This window comes from Pogona vitticeps, chromosome 2 (genome assembly GCF_051106095.1).
Source record: "Pogona vitticeps strain Pit_001003342236 chromosome 2, PviZW2.1, whole genome shotgun sequence".
Classification (NCBI taxonomy): Eukaryota; Metazoa; Chordata; class Lepidosauria; order Squamata; family Agamidae; genus Pogona; species Pogona vitticeps.
The window spans coordinates 257,333,966-257,361,052 of NC_135784.1; the positions used below are offsets into that span (position 1 = coordinate 257,333,966).

Consider the following 27,087-nt stretch of genomic DNA (forward strand, 5'->3'; position numbering starts at 1 on the left):
CCATAATAAAAATATTATCTCCCATTCTTTACCAGACAGTGGTTGTGATGTGTTTTACTGTTGTTATTTTTAACACTGTGTCTGCTGTTTTTATTATTCTTATTGTAATAGCAGTGCTCTATGACCACAGCTCAATGCCCTCGCTCCCCAGGCATGTTCAGAAAGGAAACATGAAAAGATGTGTTTGGGAAACCTCATTTGTGCCAATGTGATTTTTTAAAATTATAACCTGAAGCTTCTGGTCAACCAGGGACCAGATCTGCTTTACAAACATGGGGAGTGCAAAGGGAAGGCACCTTTTGTTCCATCTTGCCTTCATGATAGGAAACCATCTTTTCTCTATAGTTGAAGAAAAGTGATATAGCTGCATGCTATATATTTAATATAAACCAGCATTTTGTCAGACATTATTGCTACAACTAGGTTGACTTTTTTTGGAGACTTCTGAGCTAAAGTTCAGAAAAGAGAAAGGCTAAAGAGGAACTGCTTTTCACAAAGAAGTTTTAGTGTTTACTCATCCTGGCTACAGTCTGAGGTTCTGGAGGAAACTGTGTACAAAAAACCATAGACAATCTGGTCATGACTGCTGGCTGGCACTCAAAATACACAATATTTAGGACAGTGGGCAAGGAAAAGAGTGTCATAATTTTTCTTCTGTTCTCTGGTTTATATTTTGGCCAACATCTCTTAACAGAATGTGAAGGCAGGCATTTTCTCAAGTTCTAGGCAAATATAATGTGTTGACAAATGCCAACCTGTGCAGAGAGATACTGCAGTTTTCTGAAAGGTTTCTGGAAATTTTTATTTTGGGAAATGTTGCTTTTTTAATCCCATTAGTTTTATATTTGTTTTCCTTGTCAGAGATTATCTTCTAAACTTCCCATTTTCATTCACAAATTTTACTTTTTAAAAATGGCTACTTGTCTTACACCTAAGCCTATGGCTGCAAATTTGTTTCAAAGGTTTAATTTCATTTTCTGAATTCAACAAAATTAAATGAATTGATCAGATATTTTAGCCTACACAGTTGCAAAGATGTTAGAAAACGGAATGGCTGAAATATGTCTTAATTGTTGATCATTATTGTGATACACCTCTAAGTTATACTGTTTACTGTATGTAATAGTAGATAATATTTCTCCCATACCACACAATTTGTTGTAAGCTATTACTACTATCATAAGTATCTATCCTGATTCATTCTTTGCAGGCCCCTGAATGAATGAATCGCATTGAAATGAGCTTGTCTGAAAATTTAGTTATGAATTCATTTTCTAATAGCTTGGTTCCATGTGAATTCCATTATACGATAACTGGATAATGGGAAAGTACTGCCTTCTTATAATATACCCTTTTAGTATAAACTCAATAGGGAAATTGTTCATTTCAGGGAATAGAGACCTGGTCATAGGCCTACATGTGATAAAATAGGAAAGATGAATGGGATTTTAATGTAGGTAAGAAAGGAGGGAAATGATTAGATAAAGAAAAATAAAAATTATTTTATTTTATTATATTTTGTTTTATTTTATTTCATTTTTGGAATGTATCTGTCTGGACAAAAAAAATAAAACATATATTCAACTTGTAACATTAGTTAAAGTTGTTGTTGTTGTTGTGTGTTGTTGAGTCACTCCCAACCTATCGCAACCCCATAGGGTTATGCGCTAAATATCCTATCCCCCACAGGAAGTTGAGTACAGTGTTACAAGTTGTTCATCCTTTGTGCCCATCTGTACTAGAGAATCACTAGCACCCACATACACATGGCCTGCAAGAGTTCCATCTTGTGGCAAACTCCTTCTACTATTATTATTTAAAGTCTGGAACCGTACGTTCATGTTCCATATTTAAACTAGAACAACCCCTAGTTGCACCAAATAAATACCAATCCAGAAATCTGGTTTAAGTGCCCTTCCCCTGAGACTACAATCACAGGCTTGCTTTGGGATACAGTATTTGACTACCTGGAGGTACATTGACAAAAAAAATCTTAATTCAATGGCAGGTGCAGTTGCATCTGAAATCTGGCAGTATCTGAAAAGGAAGTGTGCAATACAAACACAAGTACTGTAACTTTGATACCATTGTGTATCCATATAATCAGTGTAGCAGTGCAAAATGACTGTACAGTGGTGCCCCGCATAGCGACATTAATCCGTTCCACATTAATCATCGCTATCCGGAAACATCGCAATGCGGGAGGGAAAACCCCGTAGAAACGCATTAAACTTCGTTTAATGTGTTCCTATGGGGCGAAAACTCACTGGTATGCGAAGATCCTCTGTAGCGTCGCCATTTTCGCCGCCTCGGTAAGCGAGGGCAGTGCGCGAAAATGGTTGCAGCGGCCATTTTGGAACCGCCGATCATCTGTGTGAAAATGGGGCCTTTGGGAGGACTGCGGGGGAGGGCTTGCTTTTGAGATCGCAAAAAATGAATCGCTATGCGGATTTGTCATTAAAGGGGCGCTCGTAATGCGAGGCACCACTGTATTAGAAGAAGAATGCCAGCCTCGCATGGAAATGCAAGGAGAAACTTGATAGATTACAGTAATTTGAACAACTATGCTCTCTTCCACCACTCATTTTTACTGCATGTTTGTTTTCAGGGTCACCAAATGCATGCACAGAATCTCAACTTGTAGAATGTTGATTGAGGCTAACTGATTAGGTACAGTACTGGAGTATATCTTGATCACATGCCTGATTACGTCCTGACTGCACTGATGACATGTTCCCTGGCACTTAGCAATTAGCCATCGTTAATTGTAGCAAGTTACACAAGCGTTATTCAAACATCAGTAGGATCACAGCTGTTGGAATTTGACTCTGGGTAGTGAAAATTTTTGTGTTAACTGGTGGTTGCTGCTGTTGCTGTTAGTAAACATAGCTTTTGAATATGGTAATAGACTTCAGACATAGATACTAGAGATGTTGTATGGAAAATAGATATTTCAGATCATATAAGATCTTATTTTGATGTTAACATTTGATCTCTCAAATTGACTTATATTTGTTGTTAAAATGAAAAACAGATCCCTTGCTAAAAAATAGTGCAGACATATTCTGAGAGCTAGTAGGGTATGGGACAATGTTTCCTCTACTTTTACTTGACATTCCCATCCATGTGCTGTCAGCAATAGATGCTTGTCTGATACTTTATTGTTTGGAATGGAAATGATTCCATTGAATATTCCTTCTGGGCTAGGTTAACAATTCACACTTAATTTAAAATGTATTCCCATAGATTTTTTTCTTTGTTATTTGGGTAATTAAAACAATTTCTTGAATAACTCAAAGGAATTAAATATCGTAGCCTGTAGGGTTCCTGTAGTTGGGGTGTGTGCACATTTTTCCCTTGCCTGTGGCTGAACCTTTCAAGCGTTGTTAATTTTCCTGATTTTATATCTGTAAAATATGTGGAGTAGAAAAGAAAAGTCTTTGAAGCGTGGAACTTTTGTCTACAGGATGTAGACTGTTGTATTCATTGTTGGAATGTGGTCTATATCATGTGCTCTGTGCTGTCAGGTCAAAACAGACTTAAAGTGACCCTAATAGGGCCTTCAAAGTAAATGGGCTGGTGGGCTAGCCTTCACTCTCTTCCTATGGGGGGAATAAAAATGGGGAAATATTCATCCCTTCATATTCGTCAAGGTTTCTGGAATCCATGAATATGAAGGGTCAAATATTTAATGAATCAGCAATTTCTGATGAATATCTCAATCCATTTTTTTTAATTTGTCCCCATGTCTAGTGAGATATTTAAGAAGTGGTTTTACCAGTTCCATTCCACCAGTAAGTTTCCATAGCCAAGTGAGAATTCGAACTCTGTTCTCCAGAGTCATAGTCCATCACTCTTTACACTATACCACACTGGTTCTTGTGAAATCAGTATTATTTGCAATCATTTAAAGCTACAGCAATAATTTAATTAATTCAATTCAAACTTTGTGGGGTATTAAATGTAGATACTGTATATCTTTAGCAGTCTAATCTGCAGTGCTATATCTCTGGTCCCTTTCCCCATTCCATCAGTTTCTGCTCCTCTTCAGATCAACAGCAGCCTAAGTCTTGTAAATGTATTTTCATGTTCAATTTTCACAATCAGTATCCCTCTGTTTCTGTTTGTGCCTCAAAAGAACATTAGTAGAGCATGGTTAGATCACATTGGAATGGTATTGCACTGACATCTTATTTCAAACTGAATCACCAATGAAATGCAGAAGGAACAATCCTCCCATGTTTGTTTCCTGTAATTATCAGAGCTGAGTTTGGAAATACTACTTTCTAGATTATGACTCCCAGAGTCACTGACTAGGGAATCCTGGGTATTTTTCCTCCAGACTCTGAATCAGAACCATACTACTTCATCCCTATGCCAATACCCACTGATAACTCTATCCTGTATGATTTTTTTCCCAATCCTCTTGTTCAGTGCATCAGCCTTACCTCAGTGAACTGCAGAAGACCCATTAAACTTTCTAGATAAGTAGTACAACTTGCTACTCTTACTGTTTATGTGATTTTCCCATTGTACTGTGCAAACCATGGATTGGGAAGGGGCTATGACTCCAATCAGATGTTGTACAGCCATCCCCCTCACTATTGGATTCTGCTTTATTACATATTTTTCCATTGCAGTTACTCATGATTATTATCACATTCTGTTCTGGTATGTGCTCAGTTTTCTTCAAGGCACTTGCATAAAAGCTTCTTTTTCAGCATCTTTAGCTTATTTTTCAGCATTTTTAGTCATTGACTAGAATGATGTTTATTTCTTCCAACCTAATCTTTTAGCACTATATCTTGTTGCATTTTGGACTGTCACATCATAGAGCTTTTCAGGTATGAGATATTCAGAACTGATTTACCATTGCTGCCTTCTGTGTAGTACTAACAAGAGTTAGTTTGAGTATCGCTGTTATTGCCTATAAAAGATTATTTACTAATGTTGCCTTCTACTGCTGCTGTTGCTCAGCATCTGCCCTTCAAGAATTTCTTTACATCATCTCTACTGAAAGTATCAATTCTTTTTCCACTGATGTGACTTTTACTTCCTGAAGAGCACAGCTACTTCTAGGTTTGGTGTTTCAGCTTTGATCCTTCTGCCTTTGCTGACCCTTCCAAGAGTCTAGACCAGTGATGGTGAACCTTTTTGAGCCCAAGTGCCCAAACTGCGACACAAAACCAACCACGACTGTCCCAAATAGTCCCAGCCCTCCAGCCGTACAACCTCTAGCACCTGCCCAAGACAATCCTCACTCCACCTCTGGCTGCAGTCCTTAAAGGCGCAGGTGGCAGGAGCCAGGTGTTTCCATGCCTGCTGTCCAGGCGTGTGTGTGCATGTGTGTGTTTGTGGCAGTGGCGGCCATTGCCGTCTTGGCTCTTCCTCCCTTCCCAAGAGTTCTTTCCGAAACCCGGGATCGGAGAATGGGTAAGTATTTCTCATTAGTGAGTTATGGCTTGCATGCCCACAGAGAGGGCTCTGCGTGCCAGCTGTGACACGTGTGCCATAGGTTCGCCATCACTGGTCTAGACTACAGTATTAACACTGTTTTGCATCCTGATAATACTGATCTCAGCTTTCCTGGCATACTCAAATCCTCATCAGGAAATTACATTCTGTGAGCAAGGAGGCCTGATCTCTGATCTGAAATTTCTAATAGATAACTATGATTATTTGATAATGATGATACAAATACATTTTCTGTGTACCCAATAATCTGCAGCCATCCAGCATTGCTTAGCATGAATAGAAAAGCACTTTTTTGCTCAAACAAAATGTCCCTCCTTTTTCTGCTTGTTTTCCTTACTTGCTGGAGGTGATCATACTCCCACTGTCATCTTGTATTGTGCCTAATGTTCAGTTCATTTTTGTAAGGTGTAGGGTACATATGACTGCCTCGAGGCAATGATCTAAATCTTTGTCTTTATGTAGTACTATTTCAAGTAATACTGAGCTGAGCTCTTTGAAATACGGTTTTATTGTTGCTGGTGGCTACCCTGAGAGAGGCCCTGGAAACTTCCACCAAGAACCAGCCATTTTCAATGGTGGCCACGACATTATGGAACTCGCTGCCTGATGATGTGCACCAAACCCCCTCCCTTCTGTCCTTCAGGAAGCATGTGAAAACTACTATTCAAACAAGCATTCAGTTCTATCCTCCCCACGTGAGAGACTTTCTGACCCATTCTGTACAATTCTTAACTGATTTGCTATTGCCATCTGTTTGAGGGTTTGTTATATTATAGAACTTTATGCTTAGAATGTTGGTTTGTTATTTTGGGTTGAATGCTGTGCTATATGCTTCTTTTTAAGCCATGCAGAATAGTGGCTCATCACTAGTTGGGTGGGATAGAAGTAAAATTACTTAATTACTTAATTATCTCATTCATCCCCAGGTTCCAAAAACAAATCTCAGTGACCCCAATTCCAGTAATATCCTTCAGTTTTTAACATTTTAACATCCTGTGAAGAGATTGTGTGTAAGAAAGCAGATGTTCACTACATTGCCTGCTATATAACACACCAGAAAAAACACATTGCATTTTAGCTGTTAGTATAAAGATGTGTGCTCCTCAAAGAAGACCACATCTGTGAAGGAAAAAAAATCTTCTCAGACCAGGACATTGTATTTGTTATACATTCTGGAGAAGGGGATTCTGTTTCCATATCAATGATTTGTCTCTGTTGGAGACAGCATAGCAGACTTGATGGACCGCTCTGTTGATAAGTTATGGCATGTCTTATATTTCTTGTCAGGGTGTGCAATTCATTTTAAAACTTCCACTTCAACATCACTGCCATTTTTTAATACTAGGTATGTTCCAGGGTAGTATAAATTGACCCATGTGATCTCATTTGTTCAGTAGTGTCTTTGTTTCTTCCATGCCAAAATAGGTTTTCTATCATTGCATCTCGTTTCATACAAATTAGGGCACCTGGTCTATGGTCTGGACCGTCATCTCCATTCCCCCATTGTATTTTGTTCACACATGTGGGAGCAGCAACAACAGTGTGGCAATATGGAGTATTCCTATTTACAGGTCCGGTATCTATCAAGATACTCTTTTTCGTTTCCTTTCCCACCTGGTTTTCTATTTCTGTAGCTTATCATGCAGTTAATATTCCTCTGCCGTTGAACACAGTGAGTCCTTATCAGACTGATTTGGGAAGTTTTTCCTCTTGTTGGCAGTTTTTCCTATTTAGTGATATTTGTTTGTTTGTTTATTAATTCTAGGCTACCCCAAGTGTGTTGCACATTACATCCTCCAGTGGCTTAAGAAGAAATCTCCAGTACTCAACTAGTTTTTTCTTCTGGCCATCCCTTATGTTTTCAAAAAGATTTTCCACAGCTCATCTATTTTAAATAGGATTGCTCCACCCTCAGCCACTTCATGAAAACTTCCATAAATCCTGAATGTGTTGCATGTGAGTGATTCCAGCAACCCACACGCTTCAGAATTCCTCAGGCATTTGTGCCTCACCTCTAAAACCTGCTTGATAGAAGCAGCTTTGTGAATAAACTTCAGATAGTCATCTTTGTTGCAAGAGACTTGTTTGCAAAATTGAAACCATGTTTTCAAGAACTTTGCATTGAATTGCATTGTGGTTACAAAACTAGCTTTACTATTTCCATACATTCTTGAACACAGTTAAAGGTCCTCAACTCACACATATCCCAATAACTGAAGACCTAGTTTATACATCACTGTAAGCCAGCTTCCAGGTTCCAAAGAACCCTGGCTTATCAGGATCAAACAGCAGTTCTTGTGCATACTGCTCAATCACTCTTGCTTGGCTCTGGATGGAATGTTTAGTATGCTCCTGCTTGTAGAAGAAGAAAAGCAGGAAAAATTATATAGTGTGCTTTTCTACAACTGTTTGATTCTGATAAGCCAGGATTCTCTGGAACCCTGATTTAACAAGGCATTTGAACCAGCCACAAATCTGTAAAAACCGCAATTTTAAAAAAAGAAGCAAAAGAACTGTTGATCTGCCTCAGCCATTCCTTAATAGAATTATCTGAAATTGGCCAGAGTGCCGGAATTAAAATTTGGATATTACATGTCTTATGCCAGCTTGATGATATCTAACTCAGTTTATTTACACCTAGGTTTTACAACAGTGCAATGCTGTTTGATTGATCTAGCTTAATTACATAAGCACTCTTCTATCTCTATAACATCTTGACAAATTTTCCTTTTCTTAAAGACCGTGCTATACTGGAAACTAGAACCTGCAAATATGAAAGAGTAAGCATTTTGGTGGACACTTCTCAGAGTTTATCTGTGCAGCCTTTTTGACAGGTGGCATAGTCCTATAACACTGTCCAGAATCCTATGACTTACGTATGTCCATGTAAGTCAAAAAACATAAATTACGATGGCAAATTGGTGCTACCTGAAAAGTAAAAACTTGTTATCCTCATAGCACATGACACATGGGCAATGAGGAATACAAGCATTGACTTCTTAACTAGCAGCAATTTGACTTGTTCATGTAAATAACAGGACTCTTGCCATTGTTTCAGATAATACCCTTGACTTACTGGACAGATAGGTCTGGTGTGGGGGAAGCATGGCGACCACCATTTCCTCATGACCAGAAGTCTCCTTTTCATATGCCTCTGGGTTCCCCCTCCCCCTTTGCGGGCTTTTTCCTGCTCTGGAGTCGCCAACCAATCAGGGTGACCAGAGGCAGAACTAGCTCTGAAGGCAGTCCTGAGTGAAGAGGTTTTCACCGCAACCCACCTGTGGAATATATAAAAAGCATGCCAGGCCCTCAGCAGCCATTATGCTTCAGAACTTCATCCTCTTCACTCCTTGGTTTCTGTTGGTTTGTAGTCAGTGTTAAGGTTGAGCATGGGATTAATTTTCTCTGTCATAGGTTTGTTGGGGACAGTTTGGAAGCATGAGGATAGATATGAGAAAAAAAGAGAATAGGGTCCAGAAGGTGCTTAAATTTCCTGGCGATTCCCCTTCATGGGGCGGGATGGAGGACCTAGCTGGGGGGGCTGTGCACTCTCCGCTCCACAGTGGCAGGTGTAGCCACAGAATAGCAAAATCTCACAGTTCTGCTTACCATGGCTCACCATGAGCCAGCATGTGGGTTGGCTGATGCAGATCTGTCCTGTCCTCTGTGCTCATGCCAGGACTATTGGCAGTTGTAACCAATACAGCTGTGGCTTATTTCCTCCAATGATGGTGTGCGTATTCACACGTGCATGCACACACATGCTATTATCCAGCTCAGACAACAAATCACCGTTCTTTAACCCAGTGTTTGGGACCACAGCTCAGAAAATTACTGACCATTGCCAAGCTGTTGGGCCCTTTTAGATTAACATCTGGAAGATACCAACTTAAGGAAGGTTGATCTCATTAGGTGATCCCCATCTATGTGTTTACTATATGACTGGGACAAATATGTATTTAATATCCAGGCAAATTCCTGCATATTTTGTTTGGTTTTGGGTGGAAGTGACATTCTGTGGACATGCTGACTGGGAGTATTGGGAATTTCAGTCCACATCTGGAGAGCACTAAGTTGCCTGATGTAGACATCCAAACACCATCCTCTTAAGAGTTTTCACAATTTACTCCATAATGTGCAAGGAAATATTTTTACTGATTTTATTTTTGTATAAATCTTCATTAACTTGATTTAGTCTCTGCACATGTGGACATTCTATGGAAACTATTTTTTGTCTCAAAGAACTGCTGTTTTTCTTCTTAAAGAGAGTTAATTTAGTTTCCTGTATAGTTCAGCTCCAAGATCTCCCATTCCATTGTCTATATCCTCAGCCCCTCCTATTTGTCTGTAAGGCACAGAGGCTTCATCTTAAGCTGGAATGAGTTTTGGAACTCAGTTTCCACTTCACTTGGAAAGACCTTTTGGAAAACAGAAAAAATGATTCCAGATGACTTCTGAAAGGCCACAATATATGTGGTCTCTTGTGCAATTACATTTAAAACATTTATGCCCAAACTGCACAAATGGTGAATAGCTTAATTTGATGGTTTTCCAAGCTGCTTCATAAAAACCGTTGAATGTGCATGCCAGCAGAGTAGATCTCATTTGCAGAATGGCGACCTTGAGACCAGGAGAGTAAAAATTGCATCTTAAAGTCAAGCACCTCCATTTTAATGCTCCATTCAGCTAGTTCTGGTAGCTGCTTTTCATTCACTGCAGGGGCTTTTTGTAAGTTTTATGAGATGTCTTGCTCAATATCACAAATGTATTGCATCTGACTAGCTTACCTTTTGGTAGACAGCATAGGTGTTTATTTGTTCTTTTCTTTTAATGTCTCTGTCTATTTTCCTGTTCCACTCATGAATCTGACTATATTTTTCTTAGCTAGTTTTGTAGGAGCAGGCTAGCTCTGCCTTGCCATAGGTTAAAGAGACCTGCTTCAGGTAACACTGTGAGTGGTGCCCACATTGATCTCAATGGAGAAGCCACATCTGACAAGTATTTTTGCAAGTGTTAGCTGTGTTAGTCTGCGCAAGCATATCAGACAAAAAATTCCAAATACTGTATATTTATAAACAAACAAAGAAAGGATGTGGCACCTTAACTTCTATGTTTTAGTGTGAGCTTTTGTGGATCAAGTCCACTTTCTCAAGCATAAGAGTGAGATTGTATGACAGGGTATAAATATTTTAAACAAACAAAAAAATACAATGATATACAAAGACTGTAATCTCAGCAATCTGGTGATTTTTGGTTTAAAAAAAAAAACAGGCCAAAGCTATAACAGCTTGTACTGTATTCCTAGATCCTTAAACAGATGGGAACTCTGCAGCCTTACAGTCACTGTTGAACTATTTATCCTCACATTCCCCACAATTTGGCATACTGGCTGGGTCTGATGGTAACTGAAGTCCGGCCACACTTGGCGCTCAAAGTGCTGCCTCCAGACAGCAAGTCATGCTTGCCTCCAGGATTTTGTAGAGTCATGGACTCAACCAGGGTAATATCCCACTTCCCTTCAGTTTTCAGTTTTTCTTTTCCAGCTGGTATCCAGCATTCCCTGGTTCCTGCCAAGCATTGAGCATATTGCATTGGACTCATTTGGAATGTGAGCATCTTCACTTTTTCTTTAGCTTACAAAATTAAAATATTTGTACATAATGTGGGGCATCCCCTAGGGATGTAGAAATAACTACTGTATTTCTTTGCGAGTAGCTATCATTCATTTCCAAACTACTGGGTGCTTTTCTATTATTTGTTTATGTGTGTATGATATAGTGTATAACAGTTTTCTATGTATTTCTATCCTTCATAAATTTTCATCATGATAAATATACTCATTTGACAAAGGAAAATTGCCCTCAAGACAGCAGAAAAGAATTTTAAAAAGCTATTAAAAAGATAACACTCAGTAAAACAACATAAACTTTAAAAAGTACAGCATCACCAAACTCAAAAACGGATAAGATTAAATTGCAGTTGAACCCAGTGATATGCTGCATGAGTAGTATTGAAAAATCATAATGCTGTCTTGTCCATTCCGTTGAACTGCAAGATTTGTTTCCTTTTGTATGTGGCTACTGCTTTGTTCAATCATTTAAAAAAAATCAACAAGCACAAGCTTCTTCTACTTCCTGTAAAAGATCCTTTGCTGTTTAATAAGCCACATTCTTCGGAAGCCTAATATTTTCATCTTGGTTTTACCCATAATTTTTATTTTGTCAGTCTATACTAATCAAAATCATTTTTTGGGGGTTGTTTAAAAATGCTGCTCTTTCATTCGGCCTCTGGTCAGCTCATTGTACTGATTATGTTTTCATGTAATCTTGCAAGGGCAGGGACCCGCTAAAATGTTCCATCTTTGGCGACTATGGAATCCAAAAGATTCCTGACTCCAAAAGATTACTGAATATTCCGGGGAAATTTGTGGCTGACATGGCTGGTGATGCAATTGAGCCTTGGTCTTACCTTGAATAGAAAGGATGGTAAATACAGCGGCTCCCAAGTTCCCACTCCAGTATAATGGAGCCTGTAATTCTCCTTGAAGATCTGTGGGTGATGAAACAAACCAAACAATTGGTAGAGCGCAGGTGGTGCAGATCTCAAAGCAAGCATGGTTGGTAAAACTAGTGAAGACTCTGGTGTGTGAGAGTCCTCGCTAGTTAAGAGGGCAAAACACTGCAGGTTTTAGAGGCTTACATGTATCCCATATTCTGTATAAGAATATATCCCATATTTAGTTTAGCCTGAATTTCTAAATACGTCCAACCAAAATGTAATGAAGACATTTAGATCTCCGTTTCCCTGGAGCAAATAAATGTGCCCTCAAATAGTCCTGACGTTATCCAAAAACTATCCCTTCTGCCTTTTTCATGGCCACCCCATGCCACTAAAACTGGGTTTTCCCCATTTCACTTGGGCGTCTAGAGATTACCTTACTGACTTCCTAGCAGTCTCACTGCCCTGTTTGACAAACTACAGTATAAACTCTTTTCTCTCTTTGTTGTCGTATTGTGTCTTATACAGGAAATATCTAGTCCAGCTTCGGGAAGGCATAAGAATCAGTCTGTACAGTAATTGCTGGTGATATGATGACATTTGTATTTTTTTAACTTTTCGTTGGTGAGGGTTCTTGAGCTGCTTTTCTAGATTTGAACTAACAAATAAAATAGAATGCCGAAAATAGCGAGATTGGATGTCCTAGGCAGTAGAGGAAGCTTTGTTGGAATATGTGAAGGAACTGGGAACAAGAAAGTGGGTGTTTTGCTTTCTAGAAAGGTGTACTGTGCTTAATGGAATTACCGTATTTTTCGCTCCATAAGTTGCTGCTCTGCCTAAGATGCACCTAATTTTTAGGGGAGCAAAACAGGAAAAAAATATTCTGGCAATTTCGGCCTGCTAGGCCCGTGGGGTGGTGGTGGAAGATGGCTGGGAAGGGAAGGGAAAGTGGTGATTTCGGCGGGGGGTGTGTGTGGAAGATGACTGGGAAAGTAAGGGAAGGTGGCAATTTCAACCTGCTAGGCATGTGGGGGTGGTGGAAGATAGCTGGGAAGGGAAGGGAAGGTGGCGATTTTGGCCTGCTAAGCCCTTGGGGGGTGGAAAACGGCTGGGAAGGGTCAAAACTGCCATCTTCCCTTCCCTTCCCAGCCATCTTCCTCCACCACCCCCATGGGCCTAGCAAGCTGAAATCACCACCCCACCCCCCATAGACCTCTGGGAGCCTTCCTGGCCTTCCTCTGCAGCTTTTTCCTAACTGTTGGGGTGAAAGAGCTACCAAGAACCAGCCTCTTACGCCACCTACAGTTAGAATTTAAATTGCACCCTTTTTACCGTATGCACTCCATAAGGCGCACACACTTTCCCCCCCCCCACTTTCTTTGGAGGAAAAAGTGTGTCTTATAGTCCAAAATAATTGTATTTTTTTAATGGAAGATGCTATATTTCTTTTTTTTAAGGGCTTCTGGACTGTGTTAATTTGGCTCTATTGTGCGAGCTTATTTAATAATGTTAAAATCAGTGTAATTTGTTGTAGGGGATTTAGATGCATCTTTCTAAAAGCCTGTACTGTAAGCTGCCTTTGGTCGTACAAGCAAGAAGAGCAAATGAAAAACTAAATAAATAAATAAATAAATAATTTGAACTGGAACAAATAGATATAAGGAGACCAAATACCGTGTTTCCCCGATAATAAGACACTGTCTTATTATTTTTGGGGGACAGAAAAACACCAGAGGGCTTATTTTCAGGGGAGGGCTTATTTTAATGAACATTGATAGCCGAAATGGCCGAGCACAGCGTTTTTGCGCCCTCCCCTCGCTTACCGAGAGCGCGAAAATCAATCTCATCTCGCCCTTGTTGGTCCTTCGGAAGCCGGCCGGAGGGTGAGGTGGGTGGGGGGAGGAAGGAATCTCCTGCCGCCCCTGCTCGCTATGGGAAGCCGGCAATTCCTCTTGAGGAGCCGGCCGGCTCCTGCTGCTGCTGCTGCTCCCGGGAGCTGGAAGGCTGGCCCGGCCGGTCCGTGCTTTCTCTCGCCCAGGCGCGCCTTTCTTGCTGAGCCTGCGCCGACCGCCGCCCCGCCTGCCCTCGCCCACCTGCCCTCCTTTCGCTGCCCGGCTATGGGACGGCGGGGCTGCTACAGTACGTAGATGGGCAGTGTGACAACCCCAGACCTACTGGGATATGCCACAGTTTCACTAAGCTGCCACCAACCATTCCCTGTAAGAAGTCACACAGACCAGGGATGGATTTTTAACAAATAAAGGAATAAGGTTTATTTAAATAACACACAGGGAAAATAAAATGATCAAGTGAATAAGATACAGTAACGTGGCTTAGTCTCAATCATACATACACCAGTTTGGTTCACACAGAACACCTTTAAATAAAGCACAGACCCTGAACCTACCAGTTCTGGCTAACCATAAAGACACCTGAACCTATCAGGTTGGTACTGACTGACACACAGTAGTACCCTGTCTGACACACAGACTCCCACACCAGCTTCTTCTTCCCAGCCAGCTTCTCCTTCAGCTCTCCACACACGCTCCACATATATATACAGTACAGCCCCTCCTCCTGATGTCCCGCCTTCCACTCCCCATAGGATGGAACTTTCCCTCCAAACCCATGACAGACAGGTAACATCAGTGCTGTATGTAACACCTCCCCTCTTTATAAGTTGTTTTGTAGGGGGAAAGCTAAAGTGCTTTTCTCCAAAAAACAACCTGGATCCAAAATATACAAAAACAGTTATACATTAACATATAATACCATACTTACTTTAGGATAAACATATCAATTAGGCATTTAAACATTTACCATTTACAATACATCAAGTTACCTTTATTCATACAAACCAGGTATGCTTAATAAACAAGTACATTTAACCTTTGGTCACCAAAATATATACATAGTCCATGTTTCTTTCGCCGTCTTCATTCTTCAGGTCTTCTTGACAAGGCGTCAGCAACACAGTTCACTGACCCTCTGACCACCTTCACTTTAAAGTCATAGTCTTGCAGGTTTAAAGCCCACCTCATAAGTTTGCTATTGTGGGTTTTCATTGTCTTTAACCATTGCAATGGTGAATGGTCAGTGCACAGAATAAAATGTCTTCGCCAGATGTAAGGCTTGGCCTTCTGGATCGCGTAGACTATGGCCAGGCATTCCTTCTCCACGGTTGCCAAATGTCTCTCACCTTTCTGGAGTTTCCTACTCAGGTAGGACACTGGATGTTGGTCACCATTCTCATCCTCCTGGCAAAGAACTGCTCCTACCCCGCTGTTAGACGCATCGGTGTAGATGATGAACTCCCGGTCGAAGTCTGGAGCACGCAGCACTGGATAGTTGATGAGGGCCTCCTTCAACCTCTGGAACGCCTCCTCACAGTCGCTGGTCCACGGGATGCGGTCATCAGTCTTCTTCCTCGTCAGATCGGTCAGCGGAGCCGCAATCTCGCTAAACCTCGGGATGAACTTCCTGTAGTAGCCCACCAACCCAAGAAATGATTTGACCTTTTTCTTGGTGTTGGGTCTAGGCCAATCACGAACTGCTTCTATCTTGGCCTCTAGGGGTTTTATCACTCCTCCCCCTACTATGTGACCCAAGTATTTTGTTTCTGGGATACCCAGCTGACACTTGCTCTCTTTGCAGGGCCTAGGCCACAGCACTTCCTCCCCTGGGTTAAAGTGCCTCTCTCTGGCTTTGTGGTCATCCCAAGCTTTCTTTCTGACCTTTTGAGCTTGCAGGGTCTCTGCTGCTAGCTCTAGGTTTCTCTTTAGGTCATTCCTTAAAGAGTCTATATATGTCACAACGTCTTGTGGGTCATCCTGGGTGATCTGCTCCCAATTTTGTTTGATTAAATCAAGGGGCCCTTTCACCCTTCTCCCAAACAAGAGTTCAAACGGACTGAACCCGGTACTGGCTTGTGGCACTGATCGATAAGCAAACAAAAGGGATTGCAGCTTCTGGTCCCAATTGTTTGGATTCTCTGCCAAGTAAGCCCTACTCATGCGCATCAGAGTCCCATTGAACTTCTCCGTTAACCCGTTACTTTCAGGGTGATAGGCAGTGGTTTCCTTGTGTTTAATTCCACAGATTTGCCATAACCGTTTCATGAGCTTCGATGTAAACGATGCGCCCAAATCTGTGATTATTTCTGAGGCGAATCCCATCCTGGACATATACCCCACCAAGGCATCTGCCACTGTGTTGGTTTCAATGTTAGTCAAGGGTATGGCTTCAGGGTACCTCGTGGCATGGTCCACAATGGTGAGAATGAACCTGTTCCCCCTCTTTGTGGCCTTGGGCAAAGGTCCCACAATATCCACCCCTATACATTTGAACGGAGTGTCAATCACAGGCAAAGGGCACAACTTTGCTTTGGTCCTGTCACGGTTATTCCCCTGCCTCTGACACACATCACATTGCTTACAGAACTCCTTGATCTGCTTCCCTATTTCAGGCCAGTAAAAATTCTGTGTAATTCTCTGTTGTGTTTTGTTCACCCCTAAGTGCGCAGCAAACATGTCAGAGTGCCCCCTTTTTAAGATCATGGGGCGATACTTTTCAGGTACCACCAGCTGACTTCTGATCCCATCTCCCCCTTTTGAGATATTCCTCAGGGTCTCTCTATATAAAATTCCCTTTTCCTCTCGAAATCTCACTGGGGTTTCAGGTGTTAGCTGGGCGTCTGTCACCTGTTCAAAACACTTTTGGAGAGTGGCGTCTGCCTTTTGCTCTTGGCCAAATCGGCTGTCTGTGGTTAAGGTTTCCACCACAGCTTCGGAACTACCCTCTGCTTCTGTCTCGGGCTCATCAGTACCCCCCTGAACTGTCCCCGTGGTAGCTTGTGAGCGTGTAATCACTAGCACCCGTTTTACATGTTCAGCCAGGTCATTTCCCACGAGCACAGCTGCTGGCAGAGTCGATGAAATCGCTAGCCGCCAAACTCCCCTCCAGCCTTGAAAGTTCACAGGTACCTCAGCTATTGGCAGCGAGATCACCTGTCCCTCAATCCCTGCCACCTTCATGCTCTCATTTGGGATTATATACTCCCTAGGAATAATATCTGGATGGCACAGGGTCACCTGGGAACAAGTATCCCTCAGCCCCCTATACTGATGGTCAAGTATTCCTACGTCCACCCCTGCGGTTTCAGACAACTGCGAATCTGTTCTCACTAGCAAGCAGCGCTTGACCTCCACAAGAGGACCATTTTCCTCAGCCTGATCAGCAATGTAACTGTTCCAGATTGAGTAGCCATGGCAACAGGCTCCCTCAGTGGCAAGAAGCTTTGCTCTTTCTGGACACAGAACACAGCTTTTGGCTTGGTTCCACTCAAATCATGAGGCACATTTCCTTTTAGCTGCTTTAATTTCTCACACTCTGAGATTAGATGGCCCTTTCCTTGACAGAAATAACATTTTCTGCTGTATTTTGAGTCTTTCTCATCTTGTTTTGGTTTTCCCTCCAAAATCTGAGGTCTTGGTTTCGTGTCTGAGGGCTTCCCTTCACCATGGGCCCCTCCCACTTGCTGGTTTCTCCCTGGTCCCTGAGAGTACTTGCTGTAGGTCTCTTTAGGTTTGCTTATAGATTTCCCCTCACCTAAGGGCTTTCTTATTTGGGAAATAAAATCTGCGATCTCGGCCGCCTCTGCCACCGATTTCAGTTTCCTTTCCCTCACCTGGAACTTCAGTTCCCCATGCAGGACTGAATAAAACTGTTCCAGCGCTATCAGGTCTTTGAGCTGCTGGTAGGTCTCTGTCCCCTCCTGAGATAGCCATTTCTCTAGCAGCCTCACCAGTTGGGCCCCCACTTGGGTAAAAGTCTGCTCTGGTTTCTTGGTGAGTGACCTGAATCTCTGCCTCAGCTGTTCCGCATTTATCCCATGTCTGGCAAACACCAGCTTTTTAAACTCTGCGAAATCTCTCAGCAATTCCTCTGGCATCTCTGCATATACTTCTGCCAGGCTGCCACTGATTAAAGATCGCATAATGGTCATCTTCTCAGTTTCCCTTACTGAGAAGTCCACAAACGCTCTTTCCACTAGGGAAAAGAACACCTCAGGGCAATCTCCCTTGTGGTATACAGGGAATTTCTTCAGGTCAGTTTTAGACAATTGGCCTCCCTCAGAATCCCTATTGTTATTATTGTTCTGATTCATCAGTTCCAATTTTCTTAACTCAAACGCCATTTTCTCTCTCTCCAATCTTTCTTCTCTTTCCATTCTCTCCCTCTCTAATCTTTCTTCTCTTTCCATTCTCTCTATTTCGAATTGTCTTTGCCTTTCCCTTTCCTCCCTTCTTTCTCTCTCTAATCTTTCCTCCATTTCCCTCACCCTCAATTCATGCTGTTGGGCTATGAGCATTTTCCTGAGTTCTGGGTTCTGTTCTCCCGTGCTCTCATCCTGCACTGAGCCAAATTCATCCTCAGAACCTTGGTCCACCTGGGGTTCCCTCACTTCACCCATTTCTGCCATTTGGCTTCGAGTCAAGGGCATAATCCCCCCCCAGAACAGGCTGCTTTCAAAAGTCAAGCCTCAAAATAAAGCGACCACTTTTTTTTCCTCTTTTGCCTCAGAACCAGCCTTCTATAGATTGCTGCTGTTCTTTCAGCACTAACTTGCAACTGCCTCTCAGCAGACAAGCTAGATCACTGCTACTTCACTCAGCTTTGCCTCAGCCTTTTCCCGCCAAAACAGGTTGCCTCAGAGCTCCCTAATCTAGTCCCACCAATCTGAGGTCACACGTTCTTCCACTAGCCTACCTCCCCGTGAGGTAAGCCTAGAAGACTACCTACGCGCTCTCAGATTGTCCCTGACTAGACCCCCCTTGCTCTGGGCACACTTGCCAAGGTTTTGCTGGACCACTGGACAACTGGACCAGTCGTATCCCACACGCTGGACACCAATCAATGTGACAACCCCAGACCTACTGGGATATGCCACAGTTTCACTAAGCTGCCACCAACCATTCCCTGTAAGAAGTCACACAGACCAGGGATGGATTTTTAACAAATAAAGGAATAAGGTTTATTTAAATAACACACAGGGAAAATAAAATGATCAAGTGAATAAGATACAGTAACGTGGCTTAGTCTCAATCATACATACACCAGTTTGGTTCACACAGAACACCTTTAAATAAAGCACAGACCCTGAACCTATCAGTTCTGGCTAACCATAAAGACACCTGAACCCCATGGCTCGGAAGGGGCCTCCGGCCGCCGCCGCCCAGAGACGCCTTTGCTCAGCCCCCAGCGGCAGGCATGGAGGCTCCTGCGGCTCCGCAGCCTCCCCTCGCGAGGGCACGAAAATCAATCTCAATAGGGCTTGTTTTCAGGGGAGGGCTTATTTTAGAGGAATCTTACACAGTAAGGGGAGGGCTTATTTTCGGGATAGGTCTTATTATCGGGGAAACACGGTAGATGCACCAACTGCATTGGGTTTTAAGCAAGGACACCGCAGGGATTTGAACCCCGTCCTGGAAGCCAGGAGTGCCAACCACCAGTGCCTTTTTTTTTTTTTTAGACAACGCAAGCAGGTGTAAAGCAAAACCTGAGAGAAGTGTTCTCTCAGGAAAAGAAAAACCTTGCAGAGAAGTACAGTGGGGTCTTGACTTAAGAACGACTTGAGTTAAGAACATTTTGACTTAAGAACCACTCTCATAGGAAAATATTGACTTGACTTAAGTACTTAGATTTGAGTAAGAACTGAAAAAAACCCACGTGGGAGGCAGGGAAAGTGCAAAATTTGAACTTTCGGTTAACTGTTGGCCAGTGAAAAGGGTGCCTGTCTGCTTCCTCACTCCTCCCAGCGTTTAGCGAGTGGATTGGGAGTCTTCAGACTGCCTGGTACTGCCTGGGCTGTCTTTTCCCTGCCTTCCCTGAACCTTTCTTGACCTAAGAAAAAAAGAACCAAAATATCCCCCTCTAGTGGTCGAAGGCGGAATAGCAGCTTCCCATTAGTTTCTATGGACGGAAAAGAGCAGATACGGATCAAATGGTTTTCAATGCATTCCTATGGGAAATGCAGATTTGACTTGAGAACTTTTTGACTTGAGAACCGCCTTCCAATACGGATTAAGTTCTCAAGTCAAGACCCCACTGTAGTGAAGTCTGTGCCATAAATCTTCCACTTCTGACTTCTCCCTTCTTGCAGAGGAACCTTTACCGCAGAGTTGAAAACAAGGCCACCACAGGCAAAGAGGAGGCAACTGCGCGCTTGCCATACACATCCCATAACCCTGATGCATAAACTGCTTCCTGAATTTAAGAAATTGCTTTTTTAACTTATGCTGGTTAAAAAAAAAACATTTGTATCTTCTGCATGACAATTAAGAACATTTTCTTATCTCTGGGAATTCAAACCTTTGTAGTTACAATCTGTCAGCTGCTCTGCCAAAGGATTAAGGCTCTGCCGTGGTGAACAGCATATTATCGGTTGCTGGGTTTTGCCTGATCTGTGAAAAGCAGTCTCAGGAAACGAGTGGTTCCCAATAATTCCATAAAGGCGCACAGAAATAAATTGTCAATAAAACTTTTCTTACCAGATTTGACTTCTGTGGCTGATCATGAAGAGCTGGTATCGTCTATCATGTGCTCTTGAATTCACCTGTTAAAAAACTGAAAAGGAAAGAGACCCACCCGAAAGAATTGCAATGGAAAAAGTCACTAACCAGTCATAGGTGAAGAGGACTTGCTCTTTGAGCTGCTTGAAGGCTTGGTTGGCTTTGATTTCTTGTATCTTAAGATGCTTCTGGAAAAGACTAAAGTCTTCAGTGCCCCTTCCACCCCCACCTAACAGGAACGGAAAGAGCTTCTTACCTGGAGCAGATCAAGTCAAATGCACTGCATTCAGACAGGGTTTTCTTCCATGAAGTCTGTAACAAAGGAGGAGGAGCAGGGACAAGGGGCTCCCTCCCACCCCAAATCATGATTGCTCTTGATTGTATGAACATAACTGACTGCCAGGCCTTCAGTTGACACACGTGGACACATGCCAAGAGGATTTTCGGTTTGGAACAGCTTCCCAAGATGGACGCGAATGCCCTTGATCCCTACCAATGCCCGTAGGCTTGCTTCCTGAAACCAGGATAACACCTTTAGCTTCAGAGCTAAGGATCAGATGTTCCTAATCTTGGAGAATATTCATCAATACTTCTTAAGGTATCAGTGTGCTTCCTCTTATGGGTTTAGTGCCCCTGTTTGAGTGCAGCCATTGGGCTAAGCCATCTGATCCCTGATACAATTCAGCAATTAAGCACTCATCACTGCCTCCGAAGGATGACATGTACTCTCTCCCATCAACATCTTTGTCAACACTACTTGGAGTGGCCTGCATGGTGCCTCCAGCGGGCAGGGCAATCAAGACCTCCCCAAATTGTAGGACCTCCCTCACCAAGGAAGTGAGAGCCCCAGACAACCCAACATGCTCCTTTATAGCCACAAGGGTCGGGACGAAGGTCTTGGGGACTCCTACACTCGGCCAGATTAATACCCCAGAAAAGACACTTTCAGAATTCATGCAACCCTGGTGGCGATAAGGAAGACTTATCTGCAACCAACATATGGTGGAATGGTGTCCAGTTTCTTTCCTTAGAAGTGCTGACTTCCTGTTGGTAAGGAAGCAACACAGTATAAGTCTCCAGTTCAATGGACAGTTGTTGCAAAAGTATAGTGTCTTCTGCCTTACCTTTTCTCTCTTCAGTTCCCTTCATGGAGTAATTCATCTCACTCATCTTGCTTGGTAGATAGCAACTTGGCTGGCTTTCCCGGGAAGATTCACTTTCAGATTTAAAGACCATATCCTCTAAATGGGATCAGTCATCTATCCCGGGGGGGGGGGCTTTAAAAAGATCTCCTCTGCCAAACTTTCACTGTGTTTCCTTGGCTTATGAAACAAAATCCTTCTTTTCTGATCTATTTCCTTTCCTTTGAATTTAAAATTCTTGCCTCTCCAAGCACTCCTCTAAAATGGATGTGTAATTAACTGGTTTGTGTCCAAGCTTCAGTGTGTGAGTTATTCAGCAGCACAAAAATCCTCTTGATTTAATGTATGCCATAGGTTTTAGATTTGACCAAACTCCAGGAGGCAGTTGAAGATAAGAGGGCCTGGCATGCTTTGGTCCATGGGGTCACGAAGAGCCAGACACAACCTAACGACTAAACAACAACAAAATAGGTTTTAGAAGAATACTAAGCTCCTTCTCTTGAGGGGGTTCCCCCCATTTCAACCCCCATTTCACCTTTTCTCCATTCCCCTATCAGCTCCCCCTCAACCTCTCTGCTCAACCTCCCTCCAGGTCTGACAGGGCAAGGGTAGAGAGACCAGTAGTTGGCCAGGGCCGTCTCACTCACTGGAACTGCCTGATCCTTCCGCTGCCCATTGTGCATCACAGTGACACAAAAAATAGTCCTTGGCTCCACTGATACCATGGACACAAGTTTGTGGGTTTTAAATATTTGCTTGCATTGTAAGGCCATTGATAGGAAATTAAGATTCATGTACTGATGGGCATTGTTTAGTGTACAGGAAGAGTTCAAGAAGTCCAGCTGTTTTGAGACAGTGGGGAAGAGAATGTAAAGTTCATCAGTTTAGATGTTCTGAATGCTGGTCGTCTATCTTTTTATAAAGGCAGGGTGTTCTAGAATAATGAGCCTAACACCATTTGGTATATATGGTAGGTGGCTTGGGTGGCTCTCTCACATTTGGGGGGACCACCTTGGCCGCAAAGAGTGGGGTCCGCAGCCTTGGCATATATTTGGACCCGACGCTCACCATGGAAACTCAGGTGGCGTCGGTAGTCCGCACCGCATTTTTCCATCTTTGGCGGATTGCCCGGCTGCGACCCTATCTTGACATAGGGGCGCTCACTACCTTGGTGCATGCGCTCGTAATCTCACGATTAGATCACTGTAACGCGCTCTACTTGGGGCTGCCTTTGAGGCTGACATGGAAACTTCAGGTGGTGCAGAATGCAGCGGCCAGGCTCCTTACAGGAGTGAGAAAATATCAACACATCTCTCCAATGCTGGCCGCATTGCATTGGCTGCCCATCTGTTTCCGTGTCAACTTCAAAGTTTTAATGCTTACTTATAAGGCCCTAAATGGTTTAGGACCTCGATATTTGGCGGAACGCCTCCTCCCACCAAGGTCTACCCGGATCACCCGCGCGAGTGAGGAGGTGAGGCTGAGGAGCCTGACGCCCAGAGAGGCCCGGAAGGAGAAGACACGAAACCGGGCCTTCTCGGCGGTGGCTCCTCGCCTCTGGAACAATCTCCCTCCGGCGATTCGCGCGGCCCCCACGCTGGGCACCTTTAAAACACAATTAAAAACATGGCTGTTTATTCAGGCCTTCCCTCCAGCCAACTCTTGATTTTTTCTTACTTTTCCTTTTTATCTTTACTGCTGTTCTTGTTTGATTATTATGTATTTGTCTATGTTTTATTATTTGATTTTATATTTGGAAGCTGCCTAGAGTGGTCCGGTGGGCCAGATAGGCGGGGTATAAATTAATTAATTAATTAATTAATTAAATAAATAAATAAATAAATAAATAAATAAATAAATAAATAAATAAATAAATAAATAAATAAATAAATAAATATAGTTGTTCTAAACATTGATGTAATTTTATTACAGCATTTTAAAAAATATATATTCCAGCTTGATTTTTAAAGAGTGTCACACTCATTATCATCATCATCATCATCTCCCATATAACTATAATTTGATTTTTCCCCCAAAATTAAAAACCACCACCATCATTCTGAGCAACAGTATAGTGGTAACTAGAAAGCGTTACTTCAAAAAGCGCGATAAGTATTTTGTTATTTCCATACAGTTTGCATGACAGTGTACTTTCTACGTGATTGATTGTTTACTGAGCTTGCACAAAAAGTACACACACCATTTGGCCACAAGCAGCTTTGTACATGATACTATGTAGGTACCGCATTTTTTGCTCCATAAGACATTAAGACGTATCTAAGTTTTAAAGGAGGAACACAGGGAAAATATATTCTGAACCAAATAGTGTAATAAAATATTTAATAAACTATAAGAGAATAACATTTGAACCATGTAAAGTGAACAGCAGTCAACAGTGGCATTAATATAGACCATTTTCAGCCAGTGATAAGACCTATACCCCTCTACCTATATTTTACATTTCCTTTCATCCACCTCCTCCCCATGCTTATAGAAATGTCTCAATGACAGATGAGATTGTTGTGCAACTCTGCCCAGCACAGCTCAAGTCTATATTATGTTAGAAATGGATTGTCTGATTTGGCACTGCATTGAGAGGTCCCTTTTAGTTGTGTGGAGGATAAATAGTGGAATTAAACTATTTAACAGCTGGTTTTCCTTATTTTCTTTAGGTTATGCAAAAGAACAACAACACAAAGCTTAACCTGATCCCATTCACCAGCAGTAGCACATGCTCAGCATAAGACCAAATCTCCATTTTCTGACATAATTGAACGTTTATAGCATGCAAGGCAAAACAGGTTAACCATGAACAATGTTCTTGACGAGCCAAAAAAACTGAATACGAACTATAGTAGCTGAAATCAGGAAGCAGGTACTGTAATCCAGTTAGAAGTCACGAGGCACAGTTAGTTTCCTTGCTGCAACACCCTTTGGAAATACATTCTCTATTAGATGCCCAGAACTAGTTGAAAAGTTTGCAAGTTGAATCCAAATTTCCCATAAAAATGCACTGAAAATTAATTAATGCATTTTTATGGGGGGGAAGGTCAGAAACTTTAAAAAAACTTAAAAGAAACTCACTTACCAGGTATTGTAGACTGAGCCTTGCTCTTCACAGTGCCTTGGTAGACCCCAGAACAGCAAAAAAGAGAGCCCTAAACAGCTAAAAGCCAGCAGGCAGCCGGCAGCCATTTTGTGCTCTTCTCCCTGCTCTTCTCTGCTCCTTTCCCCTCCCCTCTCCCCACCTAACAGCTGATCGGCACTGGTCTGAACACTTCCTAGGCAGCTTTTAAAGCAAGTATGCACGTTTCTACACAAGCAGGTTCCAACTCAAATGGAGCACATTTTCCCTCAAGCAGTTTTGATTTAACCCAAAGCAAGCAGCTTTTAAAGTAAAACAAGCACATTTCTACACAAGCAGGTTTCAACTCAAACCGAGCACCTTTTCACCCAAGCACTAACCCCAAACAAATAGCTTTTAAACTAAATTTAGCATTTTAAAACGACAATACCAGCAGTCCCAGGTCTCTCTCCCAGCTCTAACTGCTAGCAAGGAAGCAGACAAGCAGCCTCTTCACTAACTGAAAGCTTGAATTTCCCCGCTTTCCCTGCCTTTCCTGCATATTAGGTATGCTAATATCTGTGCACTGAAGGATTGTGGGAGGAACAGCCAGCCCCTGATGGGGGTCCTGTGGGGCACCCCAAAACACTGAGTAGCTCTCTTGGCATCTTTCGGGACTGGGGCTGTGCAGCCCTGTTGTGATCAGGAGATGCAGTCGGTGGTCACCATGCCTTTGGGGGACAGGGCACAGAAAGGGGCAGGTGGTTTAGGGGACATTCCAACTCATACCTGGCAGGGGAGATACCATTGTTATAAGAGTGGTTTTCCTATGGTAAAGCTCATCTATTGCACTTTGGATGTGCTGACTCCTGTGATTTTCCCAAATGTGGGGAAATCAACTGCCTAAATGGGGGACTGTGTTTGTGGTTTTCCCTGTTCTTTCTAGAATTACTTTTTCCCCTTTGGTCCTTGGCTATTTTCACTGCCTGCTACCGTAGGATTGTTAGCCTTGCTGGTTTTCCAGGTGGGCTCCAGGAAGCAGATCCTGGAAAGCCAGCAGTGCAAAATGGTGAGGTCCAAACAGCAAGCAGTCTCTGGTGCCAGTTCAGAGGCCTCCCAGCATGGCAGTAGGGGGCTTCTGGGTGGTGGTGGTTGAACCCCCTTTTTTACTGTATTCATTCTGTAAGATGCACATACTTTCTCCCCCACTATTTGGGGGAGAAAAATACGGTAATTTTCTCCAGTTAGCCAATGTATTTTTGGTGTTGGAATTGCCCAAACAAAATTAATTATCTGTAGTTGTTTCATTCTAAACTTGGACCGTTGTGGCCTTTCTTAATCTCTTGATGTTCAGTTTGCTTATTCTGAGCTATAGCTGCTGCTGGCATTTTCAAAATTCCACATAGTTTCTGAACAAAGAATCATTTTAATTTTTCCATACCTTTAGTGGGTTCTCCAATACTGTTTAGTTCAGCATTTTATGTCTAATAGATAGCTAAAATTTTTATAAAATATATTGTTTGTTCTCTACAATTTTTCATAGTTCTGCCACTCAGGAGGTAATATATAGATCCAAGGAAATTATATTTTACAGGAAGCAAACACAACAATTTGTAATATTTGTCTCCACTTCCCCAATTTTGGAAGGGTATGTGAAAGATGTTGATCTTATGTAGAACTGAAAGCATTGGGTTCTTGATCCAGGCAGTGTGCCTGAGGACTTTTCCACATGTTGATGTTCTGTACACTGGTAAGAATAGTAGAATGTGCACCAACAGGGATGTTGGCAAGTCTTTGGTATGAAGTCCTGAGTTCCAAGACCCAAGTCTGCATCCTTATTAAAGATAAGCTGAGTCGCAAGTTGAGTTTGAGTCATGGTGGTGGTGGTGGTGGAGGAACCAAGTCAAGTCAAGTCAAGTCACCAGTGCGGCTTAAATCCAACTTGATAGTGAGTCCCACAATTTGAGTCCCCATCCCTGGCTCTTAATAATATATACAGGGTAAGTATGAGAAATGGGTGCTGTGCTCTTGCAGCAGCTCATTCATTGTGGCATAAGCTTTTCACAAAACCTATTCTGCTGAAAGTATGTTAAACTATAAGACTCCACTGAAGTGAACTGGTGTAGCCATTTCATCAACTACATTTTCCCAAGCCTGTTTCCGTGTACAAGGGATTTCCCTTCACAGGATTGAAATCGCTTGTTCAGAAGCATTGATCACTGTGCCACAGGGGAATGGAAGTTATCTCAAAGGGACAATTTGAAATGTTAGATTAACCACTCCCTTCTTTCTGATATTTCTGTGCTCAAAATTACCCCTCAAGCTGCTTGTGGTTCCA

General features: G+C 42.4%; 1 protein-coding gene and 1 pseudogene across 4 annotated transcripts in view; both read left to right on the plus strand.

Annotated features, from left to right (window-relative positions):
- The window catches only part of MCC (MCC regulator of Wnt signaling pathway), a 320,126-nt gene that overhangs the window by 154,851 nt on the left and 138,188 nt on the right, over positions 1-27,087 (plus strand). The gene's annotated exons all lie outside the window — the stretch shown is intronic.
- LOC140705151 (U1 spliceosomal RNA) lies at positions 25,531-25,685 on the plus strand (annotated as a pseudogene).